This window comes from Danio rerio, chromosome 19 (assembly GCF_052040795.2).
Source record: "Danio rerio strain M-AB ecotype USA chromosome 19, GRCz13ab, whole genome shotgun sequence".
NCBI classification, from domain to species: domain Eukaryota; kingdom Metazoa; phylum Chordata; class Actinopteri; order Cypriniformes; family Danionidae; genus Danio; species Danio rerio.
In genome coordinates this window covers 37,023,096-37,047,878 of record NC_141039.2, presented here as the reverse complement: position 1 = coordinate 37,047,878, position 24,783 = coordinate 37,023,096, and the positions used below count along the sequence as shown (strand labels likewise).

The 24,783-nt window shown below is 35.6% G+C and overlaps 1 long non-coding RNA gene across 1 annotated transcript; it reads right to left on the bottom strand.

Annotated features, from left to right (window-relative positions):
* Positions 1 to 1,923: 1,923 nt before the first annotated feature.
* Positions 1,924 to 23,814, bottom strand: LOC141379145 (uncharacterized). The gene is made up of 3 exons (XR_015517013.1): positions 23,633 to 23,814; positions 19,669 to 19,723; positions 1,924 to 3,647 (listed from the first exon to the last, which is right to left on the bottom strand). It is a non-coding gene; the product is annotated as an uncharacterized LOC141379145 (long non-coding RNA).
* Positions 23,815 to 24,783: the final 969 nt, after the last annotated feature.

The following is a 24,783-nucleotide window of genomic DNA, read 5'->3' as shown; positions in this document are numbered from 1 at the left end:
GCATTAGGCAGTGAAATCTTAATGGTAACCTTATGGAGAGTTAATTAAGGACATTTATTACTATCAAACATTCAGCTCATGCAACACAAGCAAGCCATAAAAAGAACCGAAACAAACCTTATTGATGAAAGACTAATGATTACACCAACCTTTCATCATCTAATGGATCTTTTTATTAATGTTATAGTACATGGAATAATCTATTTTTTCAAAGACTGTGATATTTAAATGCTCATAAAATGGCATTCACATTAAATATGCCACCCAAAGTGTAGGAGGTAATTTTTTTTTTCTTATTAATTGCTACATTTTCCACCAAATTCACTAGTTCTTAATGTTTAAAGGGGTGGTCCAGAGTGTATTTTTAGGGCTTGGTTGTGTTTATAAGATGCAAAGCAAAGTGTGCTCATGCTTCACTTGTGGAAAATCATATTATTTTTTTTCTGTTATATCTTTCATATATCTTAAAATCTGCAGGACACCGGCCCTCTAGGAACAAGTTTGCTGAGCCCTGTGTAAACAGTCAGTCAGAGTACCTGTTAGCCGTATCAGTTTTTGCCTGAACCAAACAAAAAATGAAGAGGACAGAGCTAAACCTCATGCCTGCTCTCTAAAATAAAATTTGACAAGTGTCTTTCATATAATTTCGGAATAAGCGTGTGTAAGTAATATGAAACATTCACATATCTTTTGCGAGTTGGTTATTTAAGATGTATAACGCAGGTAAAATGGCCGCATAGGAAGACACTGCAGCGCTACTGAAGATTGTGGGTGTTTAAAGGGGTTTGACGGATAAATATAAATTTGGAGCTAAATTGTTAACGGTGCCAAACAGCATTTCCCGTTGTTTACATCCTTGTTTACATCCTCACTATAACATACCATTAATGCTAGAAACTGTGCCTGCAGTTGATCAATTTTAACAAATAAAAATACTTAGAGGTTGTGGCTCACAATCCACAGCTTCGTCGGTTGGAGGAATTTTAGTCAAATCCAGCAGTGAAGCGGAGAGATTCTGGAAGCTGTCCTTTGTCAAATACTACATTTTATAATTCTCTGGAACATAATTAAAATTAAATTGTAAGCTCTTCTCTCTTTGTGTTGTGTCCTTTCAAAGGCCAAATACAGAAACAGAACAAGCTCTGTGGAAATAGCAGCATTTGGAGGCCATTTTAGCTTTCTCTGCTACATTACAGCACTACAGTGCCTGTGGCCACGCCCTGTTACTGCGCGAGGTGAATGCGCATAACCTGAAGCGTTTGTGATCTCACTAGCCCGGATGTATTTTTTTGTAGTCCCCAAACTTCGTTCGCTGTAGGCTTTGCTAAGCTGACTCTGTAAAAGCCAATGTCTCCCTTTGCATTGAACTTTGAGCATCTTTGAGATATTATGTTCACACAGCTACATTACACATCAACTAAAGTTTCAAATATGATATAGTAGTGGACCACCCCTTTAAAATGGTTTTAGTTGTTGTCAGCCTGCAAAAAATAAAGTAATGAAACTAAAATTAGGGTGGCGCGGTGGTGCAGTGTGTAGCGCCGCCGCCTTAGAGCAAGAAGGTTGCTGGTTCGAGCCTCAGCTAGGTCAGTTGTCATTTAAGTGCATGTTCTCCCTGTGTTTGTGTGGGTTTCCTTCAGGTGTTCCGGTTTCCACCACATGTCCAAAGACATGCGCTGTTGGTGAATAAGGTAAGCTAAATTGTCCATAGTTTATGTGTGTAAATGGGAGTGGATGGATGTTTCCCAGTAATGGTTTTCAGGTTGAAGGGCATCCGCTACGTAAAACATATGCTGGATAAATTGGCGACCCCAGATTAAAAAAGGGACTTAGCTGAAAAAAATAAATGAATGAATGAAACTAAAAACATGTTCTTGAATATATAAACACAAATAAAAATAAATAAAAAAAAAACACTTCGGGGAGTGTGGGGTATGTATATACTTTATTGTATGTATATACTTTACTGTTATTTTACACTAAGCAGTTTTCTGTCAATTTAGACAATGGTTTACATATGTATACTTCGATTCTGTGTAAGCAGACCAAGAATGTACAACATATGCAAAACTCATATTCAATAATCTCAAATGAAAATATTCTTTTTAATTTTGCAATAAAAAATAAATAGACAAAAAACACTTCCATGATTGATTTTTGAACACAAAACACTTTGTTGTGGCATTATCGTGCTAGCAGAAAAGTTACATATATATTTCTTGAGTTACATATTCTACATATATTCAGAACTGATCAAAATATCACAGAAAATCTTTGCCAACAAAAACAGGCATAATATTTGTAACACTTTATTTTAAAGGTCCATTTGAGTATTAGCAGACTGTCTGCTTAATATCTGGTGATTCTCCTCGTTTAACAGTCATTTAACTGACTATAAGAAACTTTCCAAGTACATGTCAGTAACACTAACCCCATCCTAACAGTCTACTTATAATCTAATGAGAATTAGTTGGCATGTAGATGCAATATAACTTTAACAAGCGGACCATCAAAAAAAAAAAAGTTTGACGTAATATATAAATAATAATTTAATTTAAGGGGTGACGCGATGGCACAGTAGGTAGTGCTGTCAGTAGGTAGAAGGTCGCTGATTCGAGTCTCGGCTGGGTAATTTGCCATTTCTGTGTGGAGTTTGCATGTTCTCCCTGCGTTCGCGTGGGTTTCCTTCGGGTGCTCCGGTTTCCCTCACAAGTCCAAAGACATGCGGTACAGGTGAATTGGCTAGGCTAAATTGTCTGTATGTGTGTGAATGAATATGGGTGGATGTTTCCCAGTGATGGGTTGCGGCCAGAAGGGCATCCACTACGTAAAAACGTGCTGGATAATGGCGATTCATTCTACTCTGGCAACCCCAGATTAAAGCTGCGGTCAAACTAGAGTTTATGTTTGCGAAATTCTGTCGTGCGGCGCTGCGAAAAGGGGCGGGATTAAACAAGCTTATTAGACATTTTAAAAAGCGAGCGATTGCTTCATGTTTTTAATTTCTGTCCAGAAAGGTCATGTTTTGATCCTCTATTGGTCTCACGCAGTCAAGTGATGCGAGTTCACCAAGCTTGAACTTTGCACCGCAGCGATCTGCAAAACTTTACGCATGACCCTGCATTTCCGGTCTGACACATTTGCGTGTGTATGAATGGAAGTCTATGGGAGAAAAAGCCCAGTGTGATATCGCTTTATATACCGCAGCTTGATAAAGGGACAATTATTCATTCAGCTCATTCATTTTCCTGAAAAAAAAATGAATGAATGAATTTCATTTAAGTAAAAGATAATGACCAAAAACAATATGGATGTCACAGCCAGGCAAGATTCTCCCAATTCACAGTCAAATGATTCACACTGTTCACTGTCACCGCAATCAGCAAGATCCCCATCACCCAAATACTAATCTGCAGTGCACCTGCACGTCATTCCCCGCTCATCACTCCAGCTCATAAATACCTGGCTGTATGCTCCCTCATGCAATATCTGGCCTCAATGCATATATGACAAGGATGTAGTCTCGCGGTCAGTCAATTCCCACAGTGTCTTTGTCGCTCTCCTAGTGTTAGTTTCCTCCTGCTTGTATGTGTTCCATCTTCATCTGTCATCCATATTCCATACCATGTTGGTCCACTGCTCATCATCTGCAAGATAAAAGGCTTTATCAGTTTACCCTCTATCTTGTTTACATCATATCTGTAAACAAGTTAAAGTACTGTTTAAGTAGTTTCCTATAGACATTCAGTTCTGGTCTCCATCCCCCTTCAGTGACAATGGACATACAAAAACTAAATAAAATGGCTAAAGCACAGCAAATGACTTAAAGTATTATTAAAATGAAAAAATACAGCAATTAAATTGAAAAATGTACAATTTAAAACAATTCTATTATATTTTTCATGCCATGTTTAATAATAATTTATTCTTATTCATGAGATCAAATTCAATAGATTCAATAGATCTAAATCTAAATTGTAGAAGTGTTAAATAAGAAAATTCACACTGTTGTTTTTCCACAAATCTTCTTTCACAGAACATTTTGTTTCAGTTGTGCAAAAAAAGAGGATGTTTTGAATCACACTGACAGATTGTGATTATCCAAATGAGCATTTTGCTTGTTTATGAGTTTGAATCTGGCTCATTCCAGTACACAAACAAGTGGTTTTGCTTGCCTTCCCGCAATATAAACAGAGTCAACCTTCCACACAGAAGTCAGCACATACACCAATGTGTCGTACAGCTCAGCTCGTTTTATGGAAAGATCACAGCTACATCTTACGTGGTCAACAAAACTAGTAGAAAGCCACATGCTAAAAATAGCATCACGCTTGCTGTTTTGTCAGATTGCACTTGATTGGCTGAAGAATGACTAAGCACTTTTGGTGTTTTGCTAAATTTACACTCAATGGCCTTGTATGTGGTTTGCCTGTCCAACTGTTTAATATCTGAACAGCCAATCACATGACAGAAGCTTAATGTGTTTAGATTCGTACGAAACAGCATCAGAATTGGGAAGAAATACAACATTGTAACTTTGAATGTGATCGGGTTGTGAGTACAAGACAGGCTGGTTTGAGAATTTCAGAAACTGCTGATTTACTAGAACTTTCACACACAACTATCTCTAGGGTTTATAGAGAATGGAAAAAGGGGAGGAGGAAGCTGTAGTTTGGTGGGTACAAATGGCAAGGCAAGGCAAACTTTATATATAGAGCACAATTTTACACAACCGTAGTTGATCCAAAGTGCCTTGTTGATCTCAATGATGAGAAGACAGAAAGTCAACCAACTTCTGCAAAAGAGCATTTCTGAACACACAGCACATCAAATCACATCAGAAGAAGAGCAAAACCGGTGACCGGTCTACTAAGAACAGCAAAGAAAGGCCAAAAATCACACAGACTCAACAAACTACACATTCGAAGATTGGTACGAGGTTGCCTGGACTGAAAACCTTTTGCTGCGACATTTTAATGATAAGGTCAGAACTTGGATCCATTCGGTGTTTTAGCAGTTGCTTTTAACAGGCTGCTGGTAACTATATTTTGATACCTATTTTTAGAGCTGCACGATTCTGGCTAAAATGAGAATCGCAATTTTTTTGCTTAAAATAAAGATCACGATTCTCTCACGATTCTGTAGATGTAAAACAAAGCTTAATGTGAGATTATTGTTTTTTTTCTCAAACATATGGTAAAACAACAATATTAATATTATGTGTGGATCTACTGGTTTCTATAAATAATAATATTCTACTTATAATTATTATAATGTTGAATTATGTTTGAGATATAGGCCTATGCTTGCAATCTGTCATTGAGAACATTATTAGACCATTTAATTCACTGGTAAAATCAACATTATATAGGCTAGAGTAGTTATACTGACACTGTAAACATTATTTTCATGCACAACTCTATGACAGAAAAAACATCAAACGCTTGTCGCAGTCATAACTCTAAAATGCGATACGATTATTTAAATGTTGTGCATGCTTTCGGTTTCATTTTCACTGCCGTGTGATGTCCATACTTCGCGCGCGGCTCTTAAATGATCACTCTGTGCCACAAACTGAATATTATTTACAACTTTATTACCTGTTACTCACAGCATAAGCAGGTTCTGTTCAGTAGAAACGTGCGCGTCTATCATTAAGTAGGGCACACGCCCACACAGTCAGCAGCTCACATCACGTGCGACTTCCCAGCCGCGAATACAGCATTATATGAAGACAAAAATTACATTTTTGGGTGAATTACACCTTATAAATACAGTATGTGACTCTTTTAATATCATTTGGAGGTGTCCATGTTGTTGAGCAACGTGTGTGAAACAATGAAAAGACTTGTGCAGCCGCCTTTGCTTCTCTCCTGAACTTGAAAATATGATTGGCAGAATCGAAGAAATGCAGGATTGAGATCGTCTAGGGTGTTAAATCTAGATCGTGATCTTTTTTCGATTAATTGTGCAGCTTTACCTATTTTACCAAATTAGTGTGATTTAAACATAGCCTAATTGAGTAGTTCTGCTTTCTGTGGCCATCCCTTTATGCCCGCAGCAGGAGTTCTTCTAGAACTATGACGTGCCACAGGAAGGACTGAGCAGCAGTCAGGGTTTTATATTTATATGGAACTGGTGCCGACTAGGGATGCTCATTTCGGTTAATTTTGCTAACCGACAACCGCCGCTAATTAATTGGTTATTAACGGTTAACTGGTCAGATTACTATTAATTTTATATTAAACAAATTGAGGTATCCATTTTGTGTCTGACACATTAAATATTGCATAAAATAGGTCTACTGATTTATTTTTAAATGCTAGCATATTAATAACAGAACAGAACAACAGAGCATCTTCACGCACCTGCAGTGTTTAGCACAGAAGAAAAGTATAAACTAAATAAAATGGATAAAATAAATAGGACTGCCCTAAATTATTTTCCAATTAAATAATTAATTTATATTACAAATCGAAAACACTGACTGATTATTTTTAATAACCGGCATAGGCTGTTTTTTTCCAATCATATTTTTGTCTTCCGTCAAATAAAATAGCAGACTTCCTCAAATCGCTCGCTCCACGGAAAATATGGATTTATTTAATGCCCCGCTTGTATTATTATGATCACAAAACCTTTTACATTTTTAATAGAAATCATTATTTTAAAGATTATGTCTTGCTATGGTTTCCTTTCTCTCCATCGCGGCTCAAGTGCGCTGCGTGATGAAAAGATAACAACGCGCGCGCATATGTTGCCTTTTTGTAAACAGTTGTGTTGTTTAAATATGATATTGCATTAATGTGCATACATGCTTTATAAGCTGTAAAATAAAAGGTAAAGCCTATTTGTTGCGTTTATGATGCAGATCCAGGTCAACATCAGCTCTTTTTTTGGCATCAACACGTCTGTTTCAAACAGCAATATTCTTCTTCCATTTTGCTTCTTTGGCAAATGTGTCTGTAGGCACGAGTTATACGTGATCGTCCCGCAAGTTAAGTATGTCTTGCAGTTGAACAAGTGTCCGACCACAGCTAACATGCTTTTTTCATTCCAAAAACGCAAGGCGCACCTCATTGCCTTTATGTTGACAAGGAAAAACGAAGAGAAGAAGCGTCCTCTTATGAAACGACTGAATCAGCTGGGTATCGATTGTGCAAAAGTGTTGCTATATATGTTGATAAAATTGTAATATTTCATAATATTATTATATTCAAGATTTGTACATTCATACAGCTCTGGATAACTTAAAACAGCGATTAGACCTTCAAAGCGGCAATAATGCGTCCTGAAGTAAAACGAAACGGCTATAAACTCCAGCAAGATAGAGTGATTATATGCAGAGTCATACTTTATCTATAAATAAAGTATAACTATAGAAACTGTGTTCATCTTAACTGAAAGCTTCTGCGTGTTTGCTGACCTCACGCATCGCGCACCTGTCAGTCAGTCAGTCAGCACGTAACCCCAAAGGATTAAACAATAGAGCAGCACTATACGGTTACAAAAAAGTTTGCGCTGTTATAATCCACTTACCTTTTAATACGTTTTGATGCGATTATAATCCGCTATTAAAAACAACAACAACAATAACTGGATGTTTTGAATGGGTAATGTAGCTGTGGCTGGATGCATTTTAGTCCCCGCCATGGAAGAATAAATGTAGCGGAAACCAAACTCTTTAAAAGTTCTCTAGTTGTCTTGACAACACAAACTGCTGCTCTGGGATGAGCTGCGTGCAAAAGATGCCCCTCTTAACGCAAAGGCGCATTTAATCGGCCCCTTATGCAGCCAAACTAAAAATATATAAAATAATAATTTTAATCGTTTAACTGATAGCATTAATCGGTTACAAACGCACCCTTTCAGTTAAAGAGCCCATATTATGGGTTTTTGAAAATTCCCCTCCATGTAGTGTGTAACACAGCTCTAAGTGAAGTGAAGTATCCAGCTAAGGCTTAAATCTGTAAGAATACAGTGTTTAAAACTGTTGATTCATCTATAAAAGAGTCGATTCATAGTGCTTCAAACGAGTCGCCTTGATACCGACTCATTAGGTGTTTCGCCATGACGTACGAACGAAACAAAGTTTTTCACGTGCACGCGCAAACCCGGGAGATTTCAAACCTGAGGCCCCGCCCTCTGACGCAGTAACCCAGACACACACACACACACACACACACACACAAACACACGCACACAAACATGCCGGTCGATTGAAGTCACATTGCAGATGGATATATTGAGTCTCTACCCAAAGATGAAACCTCAGCATTATAGCCAAGCAGTTGGAAACTACTGGAAACTTCTGGAAGCTACATGCTACAAAGAATACTTCATCTGCGTTTGTTAAAGGAAGGATCAGTAACTTACTGATGGACATCAGGATGGGTTTCTTCCATTTCTCAAGTGTAAGTACGTGCGGTTAAAGTTGTTGCCTCGTTGACTCTAGCTTGCAAATGTATTTAGTTGTGATTTGTTACTTGTAACCGCGTGTACTGTATCAGGTTAACTGGATATTTTATCTTATCGCGTGCAAAGTCACGTTAAAAACGCGACGCGTGCTGTTTGTTTATGGAGCTCCGTGCTAGAGTTCTGCTCCCGCGATTTATTCGGAAATTTATTCCCGCGCCGCAGAAATCTGGCGCGGGGACAGCCGCGGGAATAAATTTCCGAATAAATCGCGGGAGCGGTCGGTAACGGGTTTAATTTGGGACGGGAGCGGGCTGTCTAGCAATATCACGGATATTGCTATGCGAATTAGAAAGAGAGAGTCTGCGTGGTGCTTGTGTGTGTGTGTTAGTGCGCACGCGCGCGTATGAGAGAGAGAGAGAGAGAGAGAGAGAGAGAGAGCGAGCGAACGAACGAACGAACGACAGCTTGGCTGTCTGGACTGTATACTGGGTGATTTTTGGTTGTGTTCTCCGCTCTAGCGGGACCGGGCGCGGCGGGCAGAAAACGGAGCGGGTTCTCAGGCTAAAACCTGGCGGGTGCGGGCGGAAGCGGGAGCGTTGTCATCCGGAGGTGTGTGTGTGTTTTTGTGTGTGTGTGGTATGGCCAGTACACGACTGTCTCCTTCGTTCGGTTATCCGTGGCACTATCCACTCGCCATAGTGTGGCAGCTAAAATCCACGTCTGCACTATCGAGCGTGTATGAACTGTGATTACTTTTTAAATTGCTGATTAGCTATTGGCCATTTCCCTCTCTGACTGAAGGCAGTCGACCAATCGCGACAGACTGTCATCGGTCCAATCAGCGCAGATTAGCTCCGCGCTAAGGAGGGGTTTAGGAACAAATGAATCACTGGACGATTCATACAGGAGTCGCTGGGATAATTAGGTAAAAATAAATGCAGATTATAAGACCATGAAAGTGTTTTTTGACCTTGCATGCATATTAGACTGTTGTTGGAGACCCTTACAACCAGGATATGACCCTATTTCATGTATAATATGGGCTCTTTAACGGTTAATCGATTATTTTGAGCATCCCTAGTGCCGACCCTTTAGAACTGCCCTCTGCCCACAGTGTGTACATTTTATGATGCTACTTCCAGCAGGATACTGTGCTGTCACAAAGCTTTCTGAACATTCTTGAACTTATTAATGAGTTCAATAAACTTAAATGTCCTTTATAGTCACCAGATCTCACATTCGGTATGTGCTGGAATGGGAGATTCAGTTAATGGACTAATGTGTTAAAACTTTGTGAGCTCTATAATGTATTTATTTAATTATTACATATGTACATTTTGTATATTTGTATTTGATTTAAGCTTACCCCCTGACATGTATATTTTTTGTACTGTAAAAATATTATAAAAAATATATATATATAATAAAAAAATGGATTCATGTGCATCTGACAAACTTGTAGCAACTTCAAGATGCCATCATGTCAATATGGAGCAACATATTTTGCAACTTAATAAATCAATGCAAAGAAGTTCCAACACAGGTTGACATTTATACATTTTTTTTTAAACTGGAAAAATATGCTTTGTAAGTTTGTCTATGTAAATATGCAAGTTTGACTGCAGTTTCTAGATGAAATGAACAATAGTATCTGGATGCAGCCTTTATGATGCAAGCTGAGATTGCATCACTCAGTAATACAATGTCAGACACAACGTACTTAAATTGAGCGAGTAACATCACTGTGAGTGGTATGGTTAGGGGTGGGGTTAGGTGAGCCCATTAAAAAGCATTGGATGCAGCTCAGACCGCACTGCACCAGGTCTGCATCCAGACCCCTCTCGAAATGAATGCTATGAGGAAGTATGACAACTTTTGTTCCATTTCAAACTAATGATATCTACAGGAACATATTATAAACAAGCAAAAATATACTTTTCATGCATTATCGGCAGTACTGCAAAACAACTTGACAGTGTCTGCGATTTGTAATCAAATATGTTCGTCTCACTAATTTAAGAAGAGAGAGTGGTTTTTCCAAACAGGTGTTTTTTTATGGCCACTGAACTCTATTGACCTTATTCTAAAATGCGGAAGTGCGCCTGTTTTCGCGATTGTCTTAGAACTTTCGTTTCAGTCGCCTATGGGAGAAATGACAAGAAATAATAAACGGCAAAAAATGGTCAAACTACTTGCTCTACAAACAAATGTTTGCATGACTATATAAACCAAGTAGAATAACATAACAAGGAAATATCAGTTTACAACATCAAACAGCGAAACGAGCAGTTTTTAATGTCTAAAAATGAATGGAAGTGAATGAGACCGGAAGTCTCGTGCCAAAAAGATTCAAATGGCAGCGCCCGCTCGTCTGCGGAGAATAAGGTCAATTAAGCACATTTGAAATTGCATAATGTTTTTCAAGAAGTATGATGCCCTTTACTCCAAAAAAAAAAAAAAAAAAAAAAAATGAGGTTTGCTGTTTGTTTAAACTACTTATTTAAAATTAGCTGACACAAACAATTCTTGAGTTTTTTGGGGAAAACTTAATTGTTTAATGTCCAATCCACTTACATTACAGTGTTATAAGAAGGTGTCTGGTGCATACACTTTAAGTAGACTGAACATAAAACAAATGAGTTGTTCCCAAAAAACTTTTTTTTTTTAGCTTAATTTAAATAAGTCTGAAGAAACACCAAATGTCATTTGAGTGTATGGAGTGGAAAAAAATGGTCTTCTACAGGTGGTTTGTCAAGCCCACTCACTTGGATGAAGCATATTAAGAATTACAATATGTTTGCCCAGAAACAAAGTACCGATAAGAAAAGTGTCTGATGCACATGGAGTTCCAACCTGGAACACTGCAAGCTGAACCTAATAAAGTGGCCAGTGTGTAAATAGGTTTTACAAAAAAACAAATTGTGCAGACATTTTCTTGTGCACACATGCTTGGTTTGATGTAGAACTTCTCATTCTGCAGCTCTCACGGACACTCATCTTCATGTTTATGGAGTTCATCACTCCTACTCCATCAAATAAATCATTGCCAGCCCCGAACTATAACCATTCAAAAGAATCAACTCAAAGATCCTGAGTTTGACAATATAAAGTGGTATACAATATGTATATAACATGTGTTGAACATACTAAGCCAAAGGTGGGGAGAAGATCAAAGCTGCAGATGAAAGGTAAATCTGAAACTATAATGCGAATGAACACATGGCCAAAAGGATACATGTCTGAGACAGAAGCAAGCCAAAGAAAAGCATGCTATCTCAAAGTCAAGCCTCTGAAACAACAACTAGCGTTAGATATTATCATTAGTCTTCAGATTGTTAGAGTTGCTCCAAGACTTTGTTCTTCAACAGTCAGTAAATAGAGCTGGACCCTAAGGGCAGGTTTCCTACAGATGGGCTGGATGTGGTGTGAAGATACAGACGTCTTCTTTTCTGCTGGGGTAACATCTCTAACATCTGTGAGAGGATCTATAACAGGTCTGTGAATCTAGCAAAACACCAGAAGCAGTATGTGGTGGTTTAAGCCTTTGATTATAAAAGCATGCACACGTCTGATCTTCCTTTGACTGCGAATAAGAATAGAGGCAATGTTGAACTTTGTGTCAGTGAACATAATACGTCTGATGTAATTCAGCCTCCGGCCCAGCTGTCTAAACTGCTGGACAGACTCAGACATGATATGTGAAATTTAAAATAAAATGCTTCCTGTTTTGGGTGTATTTAAACTTCTAGTTCAGTTTTCTTGCTTAGTTCTAAGAAAATGACACAGTGTTGGTTCACATACTCTCACATCTTTGTTTTTGCAGCCAAACGTAAGGTAATTTTAATCAAACTAAATGTGTGCATTGATGCCCTTCTACAATGACAATCCTATTTTATCTCAAGGAAAAGTTAATATTTTTATTCGACATGCAAGTAAACAAGTAGTATCAGAACAATATTTGACACCTTTGCAACACAGCAAAATAATCACGCGCCTAGAATGTTTATAAGCCAATCAGAATCAAGCATTCAGCAGCCCTGCTTTATAAATAGAGTAAATAAAAATAGAGAATGATAGTGTTAGGAAGTCAGAGCAAGGTGTTGAAAACAAAAACTAGAACAGAGCATATTAGTGTTAGAAGAACAGAAGGACATTCATTCATTTTTCTTTGGCTTAGTCCCTTATTATTCAGGGGTTGCCACATCTGCATGAACCAACAATGATTCCAGCATATGTGGATGCCATTCCAGCTGCATCCCAGTACTGGTAAAAACAGAAGAACTTTCATTCATTCATTCATTTTCTTGTCGGTTTAGTCCCTTTATTAATCCGGGGTCGCCACAGCGGAATGAACCGCCAACTTATCCAGCAAGTTTTTACGCAGCGGATGCCCTTCCAGCCGCATCGCTGGGAAACATCCACACACACATTCACACACTCATACACTTTGGACAATTTAGCCATACCCAATTCACCTGTACCGCATGTCTTTGGACTGTGGGGGAAACCGGAGCACCCGGAGGAAACCCACACGAAGGCAGGGAGAACATGCAAACTCCACACAGAAAAACCAACTGAGCTGAGGTTCGAACCAGCGACCTTCTTGCTGTGAGGAGACAGTACTACCTACTGCGCCACTGCCTCGCCACAAACAGAAGAACTTATATTATTTAAAAACTTTTTTATTCCATACCCTATAGATTTTTTTTTGTTTTGAAAAATGTTGGAAACTTGTAACCACTGACTTCCACAGTAGGAAAAACAAATACCATAGAATTCAATGGCTACATGTTTCCATCATTCTACAATATATTTTCTTTTGTGTTCAACAAAACAAAAAGACAAACTCAAACTGGTTTGGAAAAAAAAGGTGGGTAAATAGTGACATAATTTAAATGGGTTGTCCACTAAAATATAATATTCTAAACTTTAGTTGATGTGTAATGTAGCTGTGTGAACATAAACAGCATCGCTGAATGGAAGACTCTCAAAGTTCAATGCAATGGAGACATTTAAGAGTTAGCTTAGCAAAGCCTACAGTAAACAAAGTTTGGGGACTAAAAAACAAAAAGACAACACACAAAAAGAGAAGTGCTTACAATTAAATTTTAATTATGTTCGAGGGAATTATAAAAAAAACATATAGCTGCATTTGACAAAGGACAACTTCCAGTTCAGTTCTGGATTCAGTTATAACTCCTCAAGTCTCAGTTTATCCAATACACTGGCAAAAATATTATCCATTAATTCATTTTCCTTCAGCTTAGTCTTTGATTCATCAGAGGTTGCCACAGGGGAAAGAACCGGCAACTATTCCAGCATGTTTTATACAGCAGATGCCCCTCAAGCCGCAACCCAGTACTGGAAAACACCCATACACACTCTCATTCACAAACATACTCATATACTACGGCCAATTTAGTTTATTCAATTCACCTACTGTATACCGCATGTCTTTGGAGCACCCGGAGGAAACACCAACACGGGGAGAACATGCAAACTCCATACAGAAATGGCAACAAGCCCAGCCAGGACTAGAGCAGCGACCTTCTTTCTGTGAAGAGACAGTGCTTACCACTGAGCCACCGTGCCGCACAGCAAAACTATTATTTTTTTATTCTTTCAGAAACATTGCAACAAATACATTGCAAAACCCTACATGTAAAACTTAAAGCTAAAGAATTTCACAACAAAGGTCTGACAAATAGGAGAAGCATTTCTGTTTTCAGAATACTGAGGGTATGATAACTGTAAGTTATATTTATATGCAGCTTTAGGCTGTCAATCTTGTGTCTGTTTACTTCCCCAAACGAATGTACTTCTATTTATTTCATTCTGCATGAGAAACTAAGAGTCATTTCTTTATCAAGCACCTACGAAGCGTTGCCTGCGACACTCTTCTATTTGATTCCGAAGATAAGTTCAGTCTTGTTTTTCTGTTCAAATGTTAAGCCATAGAGCAAAACAGAAGCTGAAGTTTCCCTTTTTGAAATGCTTCTCTTTTGTTGATTTATAATTAGTTCTTCAAGCAAACTAGTATAAACAAGAGACAAGAAAAAACAATTTTGACTGCCCTATTGGCAGATTATTTTGCTCGTTCTAAAGAAAAACTAACTTCATTTTAGCATTTTATTTTATAAAACAAGACCATATATTTCGCTTCTCTAGAAAATGCTTCTTGATTTAAATTTTTTTAGATGTTTGGACTAGAAAAAAGACTAAAATCTAAGTAAGAAAAGCATTTATTACACAGTGTCAACAATGTCATCCATAGCAGGAACAACAAACTTTTTGGAAGTGAAAGGTTTTTGTTTTCCAGCATAATCAAAAATCAAAAATATCATCACTGTGTTATGCTAAACCACTTTATGTTCTTAAAAAGTTACTGGTCATTGAGTAAGACTCCACTTTTGTAAACTCCAGTTTACTTGCATTTGTTAAAGAGTAGTTCACCAAAAAAAAAAAAAGTCTGTCATCATTTTTTTTTGTTAAAGACAACAGACAATATATTAAAGAAAGAAACTCCTACACTCTGAAAAAAAAAGCTTTTCATCATTATTTTGTCTTGTTTTTAGTCTATATATTTACCTTAAGTCAGTAAGCATTTTGTAAAAAAGCAAAACATACTGTGTTTGCTTAAGAAATAATGTGTCAAAATTAATTAACTTTCATTTTTCATTGTTTTCCCCTAAAACAAGCTAAATCATTTTATTAATGAAAAAAATTATTTTGCTTACCCCATTTGCTGATTATTTGAGACAATATATTTCCCGTGTCTAGAAAATGTTTCTTGATTTAAGAATTTTTAGATATTTGGACTAGCAACAACACTAAAATCTAAGTAAGAAAAGCATTTTTTTTACAGTGTGTGGGCATTGTCATCCATAGCACAAACAACAAATATTATGGAAGTCAATGGTTTTTGTTTTCCAGCAGAATTGAAAATCAAAAATATCATCAAATATATGATCACAGTGTTATGCTAAACCGTTTTGTGCTCTTTAAAAATAATCTTAAAAAGTTACTGGTCATTGAGTAAAACTCCACTTTTGTAGTCTCCATTTTTACTTGCATTTGTTAAAAAGTAATTCACCCAAAATTTAATTTCTGTCACAATTTTTTTTTTTTTAACACATTAGACAATATATTGACGAATGCTAGAAACTCACACTCTGAAAAAAGCTTTTCTTAATTTTTGGTCTTGTTTTTAGTCTAAATATCAACAATTTATTAAGTCTTTGTTTGAGAAATAATGTGTTAAAATTAATTAAGTGGGGTTTTCCATAAAACAAGCTAAATCATTTTATGTCAAACAGAAAAAGTCATTTTGCTTACCCTGTTGGCAGATTATTTTGCTAGTTTAAAGGACAAAAACTCAACATATACTATGGAAGTTTCTGTTTTGCAGCATACTATCGTCCATTGCATTCATCAGAAAGAATAAAAAAGTTAAAAGTGTGTAAATAATGACAGCTTTTTCATTTTTGTGTGAACAATCCCTTTACATTTGTTTATTTTAGACCCTGCTTACAAATATTTTACATGTATCTAAATGATTCATAAGTTTTTTAATAACAGACAGATACCCATAAAGCCTTTTCTATGTACGTGCAAGCCTTTTCTATAGTGCTTCCATATAGTTTTGTAATTAATCTGAAGTGTGGTATGACCTAACTGTCCTGACATTTCCATTATACTCAAATTGCTTGCAGGTTTTATTCACTTAATGTGAGGCAATGAACTTTAAGACCTTGAACATTACAAAAACGTGCCACTAAATTTAAGGATAATGTAAACTGAGAAATGAAAAGACAATTGTACCATTTTCCACTCCTTTTTTTTATATAACTATTAATGAATACATATTTTAAATGCATTTCTGCAGAAGTGCACCTTTTTAGACTTCAAGACAGGTAAATGAAGGGCTTTCAGGGTTCAGCGAAAGCAATGTGAACTTTTATGATTAAATATTGTGTCAGTCATATGCGTGAGATTTATGACTCGTCCCGTACAGGGGAAAGAGAGCATGTACTGAAGAGCATGCATTTGCAAGGCACATTTAAACACTTTTTTTCCCGTTTGAGGTAGCAGATGTGTTCCAGATGTGTTCAGGCAAAATCATAAATAAGCTTGAAACAAAAATGGGTGCATTGCTTTACTACGGTGCCTATTACTACTCGCCAAACTGAATGAATATGCTAACAAATAAAGCAGAGTACGGAGTATTTTGTGTATACCTTGGTCAGGTATATTACGCATTCAAGCATCTAAAGAATGAGTTTAATCCCATAAACATAATTGTGCTTTCATAATATTAAAATGAATAGTATCTTACGAGGCCGATGCGATGATGACATGTTTATTTAATGTAAATAATTTTTTACATTTTGGTTTAACTAATTTCAGTTTCATACAACTGAAAATACTACTACATGCTGTATATACAATACCCAGTGCTAATTTAAATTAAAGGGATAACATAACAACACAATTAAATACAAACAAGGTGATTTCATTTAACGGGCTTTCGGTTTTAACAAAAAAAGTCTTTAATTACAAGCCATTATTTAAAAAATCCTTTTAAATATAGGCTACTAACAACATGTCACTTCTGTCCTTATGTGTCAATTCTTGTGGCCAATCTTACCCCAAGGCTCCAATTTCTGTGATTTTTTATGCTTCAACATAAAAGCAAACATTTTTACCCCACAAAAACAAAAATACTGATGTGTCCCACAAATCCTCCACTAACAAACCTGACACAGACACAAAACAACTTTCCTATGCAACAAAGCAATGCCATATAAAACTATATTTTTCAGAGATATAAAATGGTGAATACATAACAGTATCTGCTTTCTGACGTCAGCTGCAAATGTGAGTGAATCGCAGAGAAAAGTAGTTCCTCTTAGAAAAGGGTCTCCGGGTTTGATTTTTTTAATATTTACACGATTATGCCAGAGAACTGTGTAGCAGTGTGATGTGGCTGTATATCGTCACTGGTGGGACACTGCGGCCTTGTGCCAACGCACGCCTATATATATATTGGTTTTGGTTGGTTCTGCTGGTTTATGAGGAATCTCCAAAAGTTTAATGTATTTTATACTGTAAAAACAGTCTATTATATTATTAACCTACAACCCACACACACACACCCCTTAAAACTAAACTTTTACAGAAAACCTGTGGCAAATTTTGAATGCAGTAAGATTGTTAAGTATGATTTTAACTGTTTTGAATTGCAAGGACAAAGGGTGTGTCCTCATAAACCTCATACATTGTATTATCTAAATAAATCATGACATTATACAAATGTGTGTCCTCATAAACTATAAAACAAGTGCACACTTACACAATTGTACAGCTATCTTCATGGGGACTTCTCGTTTTTATACTTTTATACTGTACAGACTGTATATTCTATACCCCTAAACCCAACCCTCACCAGAATCAATCTACATGTTTACCTTTTCAAAATACTTCATTCTGTGTAACTTATGAGCCATTTTCTTCATGGAAAAAACAAAAGTCCCCATAAGGTCAAAATGACTGATATAAACATATGGATATATGGACATGATATATATATATGGACATTTGGTAGGACTTTTAACAATGGTGAACAATAACAATTGGTGTTGGGGATTTTGCTCACTGGAGTTAAAGCCAAACGTTCATAATGGTTCACCTAAAAATTTAAATTGCATCACTTACAGAGTCTCAGATCTGCTAAAACGTTATTTTATCTGGGTTAAATATACATAATGGGCACATTTTTCGAGGAGAATTATAATTTTTGGATGAAAGATAATTATTTTGCTAAGCATAGAAAGCTTGCGAACTGAAACTGTCACCACAGCCACGTCTGCAAGTAAGAGATGCGGGGTTTAGATAGTAGTTTATGGCAGCCAGGTGGGATTCTGGAGCCAGTTTGAGCCAAAAATCTGTTCTCTCTTCATTATCCCAGACCTGGCCTGTGTCATTCTGTTCAGTTTATCAACAGTGTTTTTGTCTCGACAGGAATTCAAACCTCAGGAAAGTGTTTACTGATGAGGGTTTACAATTTAATTGCAACATTTTTTAATGAGCTAGTTAATAAATTACTATATACTATAAAACCACGCTAACAACATGCTAATCCATACTAGAATCATGCAAACAGCAAGTTAATCCATACTAGAATCATGCTAACAACATGCTAATTCATAGTAGAATCATGCTAACAACATTCGGATTTGTACTAGAATCATGCTAACAACATGCTAATCCATACTAGAATCATGCAAACAGCAAGTTAATCCATACTAGAATCATGCTAACAACATGCTAATTCATAGTAGAATCATGCTAACAACATTCGGATTTGTACTAGAATCATGCTAACAACATGCCAATCCATACTAGAATGCTAACAACATTCATGATAACATCATGCTGATTTCGGCAGGAAACATGCTAATTCATGCTAGCATCAAATTAAAACTAATTCAAAATAAAAACTAATTTATGCTAAGCTAATTCTATCTATCTATCTATCTATCTATCTATCTATCTATCTATCTATCTATCTATCTATCTATCTATCTATCTATCTATCTATCTATCTATCTATCTATCTATCTATCTATCTATCTATCTATCTATCTATCTATCTATCTATCTATCTACTATCTGTCTGTCTGTCTGTCTGTCTGTCTGTCTATACTTTTTCAAACTGTTTTAAAATAAATACATTATTACCAACAGGTTTTTCAAGCCAGCCTCAAAGTTTGTCTCTACAAAATCTAGTTCAATATATACTCTGTTATTTATCATTTATGATCATAAGATGGTTTTATCAGTGTTGTATGTATAACAGACAGCATTTTACATAAACTCTCGCCAGTGGTATTTTAAAATGAACTTTGTGGCTTGAAACTCGTAACCAGAATAGCTCTTTATTTGTTAGTCTTATTTTTAATTCTGCGTCTACATTGTATGCGAGCACTAGCTGGGCATGTCTTTTTAAAATAGAAGCGAGGGTAGATGGGCTGTTTTGGTCACTTCCTTTATAAGTTTGTAGTTGGCTGGGTTATTTTAGTAACAGTATAAATATTAGTGTAAATGTCAGAGTGCTTTTGTGAGCCTCTAAACATTGTTTGTTATGGCATTATGGTATCTGATAAATAATTCTGGAAAACCCAGAGATATAAAAATTAACAGTTATTCCATAATTCGTTGCAATTCGATAGTAAATGATCAATGACCTACTGTCATAAGAGGGTTGATTTGGCCTCATGGAGTTACACACATTTCCTCAATTGCACTGAAAAGAAAAATCAAAGAAAAGTTCACATGAGAATGTTATGAAACAGCCTTGAGGCAGCGTGCCATGTAAAACTTTACTTTGGAAGTTTCATAGACAAGTTTCCACATAAACCTTGACATTACTTATTTTCCTATTGGCAATGCTTGTTGTCACATACCCGGAAGCTTGCAGACAAGACATTGGACTGACTCATATATTGAGTTTTACACTGCGCCAGATACACAGATTCTGCTTTCCACTGATGATTTTCACAAACACGCTGGTCAAAATGCCAAAATGAACATTAAACTGAGCATGAGCAAAATATGAATTGTATCAACAGTGGTCTACAGGGCCCTGTATAGAACTGGGGGCTGTGTTTGTTTTTAAGGCTTGAAAATATAATAATTTCAACATAATAAGGCTTGCAACAAAGCAAGAGAGAAGGCTGACAGGAAAGTGTAGATCTTCTCAATAGGCTACATATGTACGGTAGCAATATATTTTAAAATATAGGCCATTATTTAGGCCTATATTAACGTTAGATTAAATAATTGTCATAATACATTGAAATTGTGCTTGCGGGTGCTTGCTGTCTATTGTTGCTTGCAAGAAAAAGTTGGGAAAAAGGGGTGTACTTAGCAATATATACAGTTGAAATCAGGATTATTAGCCCCCTTTTGAATTTTTTTTTCTTCTTTAAATATTTCTTCTTTAAAAATTTCAAATATTATTTGTTTTATTTCAACTAGAATAAAAGCAGTTTAAAAATGTTTAAAAAAAGAATTTAAGGTCAAAATTATTATAAGGTCAACATTCTACAGAACAAACTCTCGTTATACAATAACTTGCCTAATTACTCTAACCTGTTTAACCTAATTAACCTAGTTAAGCCATTAAATGTGACTTAAAGCTGTATAGAAGTGTCTTGAAAATTATCTAGTAAAATATTATTTACTGTCATCATGGCAAAGATAAAATAAATCAGTTATTAGAAATGAGTTATTAAAACTATTATGTTTAGAAATGTGTTGAAAAAATCTCTCCATAAAACACAAATTGGGGAAAATATAAACAGGGGGTCTAATCATTCAGGAGGGCTAATATTTATGACTTCAACTGTATATATTGCTAAGTAAACCCCTCACAGATCTCTCTTTAAAATTAATATTTTCTACAGGATGCTTTACAATAATATGTTTGTGAATATACATCAGATTGTTCAGTACCAAAGCTAAATTTGAAACTAATCTAACAAAAAATAAACTAAAGATCACAGTCCAAAAATTAGTACACCCAAATTAATAGTTGGGGGAAAATGTTAAATAAATTTTTAAGAAACTGAAAAAAAAAAAAAAAAACAGAAACATAAAAAAATATCAAATTTTGTTGAAATGTTGTAGTTTGTATTTGTTTGCTTGCAATAACTTATTTGGATTTATTATTGTTCAATTCTTATAGATGTTTGGTGTATATATATTTACTATTAAGTGACTATGTAGTTTTAATCATCATGAAGAGTTAAGTGAATTAAAATTTGCATCAAATTATGGCAGGCAAACGTTGACATTACTTTGATTAAGCATGAACTTAAGACTTAGCCTGAGAGTTAACCTGCCCCGGACAAGCTTAGTTTCCGAGCATGAGTTGCCAGAGTAACTGAGTTTGAACTATCGTAAATTTGATTTCTGATTAATAAACCTGAGTTACAAAAATAAGCCTGGCTTTGTCTCTAAGCTTGGTTTATGGAACAGACCCCTGGTATTATGATGTGTTTTGGACAATCACATCACAGTAAAGACAAGGGAGACATATTCTGCTGTTTTATTAATTCTGACTTAAACTGTATATATATTATTCAAAGAATAAGCATATGCTGAAGCACTCTAGCCAGAAGGATTTACACTTGGCTGCTTAAATTAGTAAATTTGATTTGAAGGTGGAATTTACCACCAAAAACTAATTAAAATTAGAGTTATAATATTATATATTGAATTTACTAATTCAAGCAGCCAAGTGTAAATCCTTCTGGCTAGAGCGCTTCAGCATATGTTTATTCTTTGAATCAATTTGCTTGCATAACATATAACGATGTCTGCAATTTACTAGATTGAGTGCATCAGCAAAGAAAATAAATTGTGCTTGTTTTCAGAAACACGGACTATTAAGAATGGTAATTACAGCAGCATCTGCACAGTGAATTTCCAAAACTAAGTCTGAGCATAAATATGACTAAAAACAGCAGACTTATGACTTATGTTTTAAATATTATCGTTATAAATGATACAAATGTTAGTCATTTATAGGTATAGGTACAGTATGTATTTATAGGTATAGCTACAGCAAGTTCACTTATTTTGGCAATGGAGTTATTCTAATTTGCTTTGGAAAGATTTTATTTATTGTAATTAAGAATGTTGATAAAGACTTTTCCTTACTTTGGGAAAATGTTTTGTTTGGTTTTGTTAATTACGAGACAAAACCTTTGCATAAAAATAAAATATATTTCTTTAATCTTCTTATCTTATTAACAAAATTGTATATGCATAAATGTAAATTTAAACCAAAAACCCTTTTGAATATATTTTGCTTACAGTAATGCAGTACTACTTTAAAACTATTTCTAACTCTTTTACAAAAACGCTTTAAAAACAACAGAAATTTGTAAATTACATAAAAAATCTTTTTATTTAATGTGTTTCTTCTGTTTAAAAAAAAAAATATATATATATATTTATATAGTGTACTGTGATTGTATATTCTGACTTTTTGCATAATAATAAAAAACACTAGTGTTAGTCAAAAATAGAAAGAGCTATGAATACTCCAGCATACGAGTCTACTATCATCATTATAAAGAGAACAAAAGAAACTTAAACATCACAATGATAAAAACTGACAGTAGTTTTTAAAAATGTTAATACGTGCTGCATCTAAAAATGTAGGCTACACTATACTCTGTTTAGGTGAAAACAGTTTGAACAAATTGTGAACCAATATTAGCATATCTTAATATTACAGTTTTGAAATTCTCAAAACTACCTGTCGAATCTGCACATCATTGTCACTTGTGCACATCAGAAAAGCAGTTTCTCATTCCTTTGAACAAGTTGCAAATGCTTTTGTACATCTATGCAGTTAATTATGTGCAGTTCTCTGCTCTTTCCTACATTATCAATTGCTTATGTCAAGTTGATCAAAATGTATTATTTTAGTCTCTGTTAAATAATCTTACCCCCACAACATTCAATCATTTATTCATGGCATAAGCCTTTACATGCAAAATGGCTGAACAAGCTGTCATAATATTTTGTCATTATGCAATTTCTATTGCATTATGCATTTAGACTTTTGTTTCTAAATCTGTCTACAATTGGTACATTTCTCCCACGTGAATTTTAACTTAACCAATGAAGGTCTAAAAGAAGGTTATCCTCTGTTCACTTAAATACAAATGAAATTGAGAGCTCATACATAAACATTCAACACTACGTTTGTTTTTATTTGCGTTATGTGTGTTATGCAGTGCTGTGTTTTCCTTTCAGTGTCACAAATAATTGATCTGTCAACAAATTACAGTACAAACAGTAAAAAAATATTGCCATAGTTTACATCAGAACACTCTCCAGAGTACTTATATTGACAACATGACTAAGTCATTTGACTTATCCATACACAATCACACAAAGACTTGCTATTCTGATAGCACTAAATTGTTTATGGATACAGAATGTTGTTTTGAGAAACGCACTTACTGTTTTACAAATTTCAGTTCTGATCTGAGAAATGTAAGTTAAGCGACTGAGAAAACTGTGTTTTAATTTTAACATGTAACTGTGACTTAGTACAGACATTTATACCACACATATTCATAAAGGACATACTATTTATTTTAATGGTGGAAGACAAATAAGTGTAAACCCTCACCGCGTTATGAAGCAGAAATTCAGTTTCTTGTGTTCTGTTGACCAAAATGACTGATATCTTCAGAAATCCTGACACCTTGTGGCGTGGATACAATATCACACAAAAGCAAACCTTTTTTGCAACAATCGTGCACTTGATTCTCAGTCAAAATTGTATTTGTTGTTTTAACGTTTTTTTTTTTTTTGGGTGGGGGGGGGGGGGGGGGGGAGGGGGGTTAGTAGGAATGTGACCTTATGTCTGGCCTCCTGAGAAGAACTGCTCCATAGGTTCTCCACAATCACAGCAATTCAGTGTTGATTTGATTATTTTAAATAGTTGTAAATTACCCAAACTCTAATGCAACTCCAAAGCAACTCAAAAACTCAATGTAACAAATGATGTTATAGTTCTTTTCCGGGTTCTTTTTTTTTTCAAAATATAAAAAATCTCAATTATTCAAACACACACACACACACACACACACACACACACACACACACACACACACACACACACACACACACACACACACACACAACACACATATAAGCTGTATAGAAGTGTCTTGAAAATATCTAGTGAAATATTATTTACTGTCATCATGGCCAAGTAATAAATCAGTTATTAGAAATGAGTTATTAACAATATCATGTTTAGAAATGTGCTGAACAATCTTCTCTCAATTAAACAGAAATGGGGGGGGGGGGGGGGGTAAACGGGGGTGGGGGGTTTGGGGGGTAGGGGTAATTCAGGGGGATTAATAATTCTGATTTAAACTGTACCGTTAAAAGCACAGCCTGTCACAATCATGGCACTGCATCACCAGAAGATGGAGCTAGAAATATAAGAAACTCAGCAGTGAAACGGAATTAAAAACTGTCTTCAATAACATCAAAAGTGCACGTTTTTATTGTGATCCATGTGTGATTGCATAACCTCAATTTCCCTTATATCACTCTCGATCCTACCAGAGGCAGTATAGAGATGCCTTCATAAACAATAAACCAAATATTGTCCTACAAAGAACACAAGACAGTACAGCTTCATCTTGCAATGCCTGTTGTGATTTGAATCCTTTATCTCAAGCTAGATTCTGTCTGTCTTGATATTCTCTTTGCTGCGGACGTGCATTAAACACTTGAAAGGGAAAGAAGATTATCACTGAGCCCTCT